A 2,043-nucleotide genomic window follows, 5' to 3' on the forward strand; every position below is an offset into this window, starting at 1 on the left:
GGCGCATATGAAGAACACTGAAAAATATTGTCACATTACCAAAATGTTGTCACACTAGACAGCCTGATATATGATCATCTACTCTAATACTGTATCGGCTATGACTTGTATGTATGTGGCGTGGCTGTCATCGAAAGTACTGTGTACTGGGACTGTAATGGTGTCAAACACAAACTGCCAACTACCAGTATACATGAGCTGAATACATTTCCTATTATGTGTTGGCCTTCATCTAGCCTTCCCTTTTAAGACAATGTCTTCAGTTTCCGTCATCTGTCCAGAATCTCAAACACACCGTGGTCAGGACTGAGCTGTCACAGCCTCTCCAACTGCCAGCTTGTGCCTTATCTAGGCTTGTTAGATAAGCAGTCAGAGATGATCGTTCGCACCACATCTGACAAATTGCCAAAGGTTTTGCCCACAGCTGGAGAGCAACCCCATGCTGCCGCATGGGATATTGAGAACATCACACTGCACCAGTCCCTGCTGTTCTGACTTCATGTTTACTTTACAAATGTGACTTTGCCTTCCAGCGGAGACAGTGATTGCTGGCAGACCTCAGTGTTCTGGGCAGTGGCGATACATTTTCCCAATTTCTCGCGAACTGGACAAGCTGTTGCCTGGTAGATGAATTAAGGATTTTGAATGTGATGGACTGATTGTCGTCATTGCACGGTTTGTCCTCTCCATAAGACTATGACATATGATTTATGGCCGTGCCTACTGAACTCTGAGTGTTTGTGGAGTATTTTACCTCTTCCAGCCTTCATACTTGCTTTCCCACTGTCATTTTGTGGGGGAAGGTGAAGTCCCATAATTAACCCCTAATTACTTAATTGTGTCCATTGACACGGCTGGTTAAAGGGACTATTTCCTGGTATTGCGGAACTTCACAAAGCCTTGTTTGTGGAGAATTTATGCCAGTTTTTTTTAAAGCATGAATAGAATAAAACAATTTGCCAGCTGATTTAGTAAGTGTTTAAACCCAGACCACAATGGTTGCTATTATGTAATTTTTTTAATTTAGTGTGATTTGAGCTTATTTTAATTATTTCCAAATCTTGGATAATAAATGATGACAAGCTCAGGCCAGGCAACTTGTCTCTCATCTTGGAATTTCTTTAGAATACTTTACCATAGTAGATATAATGGAATATAACATGAACACAAATGTCTAATTCTCAGATAATAAAGTTGCTTTTTGAAGTGATAACCTCTATAGTCTAAGCCACAATGGATTTTGGCTCTCTGTCAAATTCTAATTCAAATTCAAAATGTTTCTGACTATCCAGTTAAAAAAAAAATCATACTGTTACATGACAACGTCACAGTCAAAATGTACCCCAAGAGCTATTCTGAAAAAGACTGGTTCTTTGTGGATCATACTGCTGAAGTTACCACAAGATACAATACACAACACCTTTTCTGCCTTATTCATTCCCCAGACATGTGTCAGAAGGCTGAGTCATGTGGCTATTCAGTTTAGACAGCGGAGAGGGCTGAGGTGTCTGGGCTGGAGGGGAGATGGCAGGAGGGGCTTTGCTCTCAGCTGTGTCAGATTCTTTGGAGTTTATGCTTTAAACTCCCTCAAATGGAACTCACAGCTGTTGGCCAGAACTGGAAAAGCCTGGGGTAAAAGGGTTAATGGGCGGGGGTTTCCTTTTCTTCTCTCTCTTTCTCTCTCTCCCTTTCTCTCTCTCTCTCTCTCTCTCTCTCTCTGTCTCTCACTCTCTCTGTCTCAATGTGGGATTGTGCTTTTTCTCAACCACTGCTGTTGGACAAACTTTCTCTGAGAGCGCATGGCTTCTTTATGTGGTTTTTGTTAACAAAGAAAATATGATTTCTGTGAATGGCTCTGCAATGAAAGAGCAATGACGCCAGTGCCAGTTCCAGGGAAGGAGTCTGCAACCATGTGTCTCTGTGTGAGCCTAGCCCCACAGGGCCTGACCATGAAACAATTATCGAAACACACACACACATGAACTGATGAAAGGAAGGAACATTGACAAATGGCTCAGCAGATTAAAGTGACCTTACTATCCA

The sequence above is a fragment of the Clupea harengus genome, chromosome 1 (assembly GCF_900700415.2).
Source record: "Clupea harengus chromosome 1, Ch_v2.0.2, whole genome shotgun sequence".
Classification (NCBI taxonomy): Eukaryota; Metazoa; Chordata; class Actinopteri; order Clupeiformes; family Clupeidae; genus Clupea; species Clupea harengus.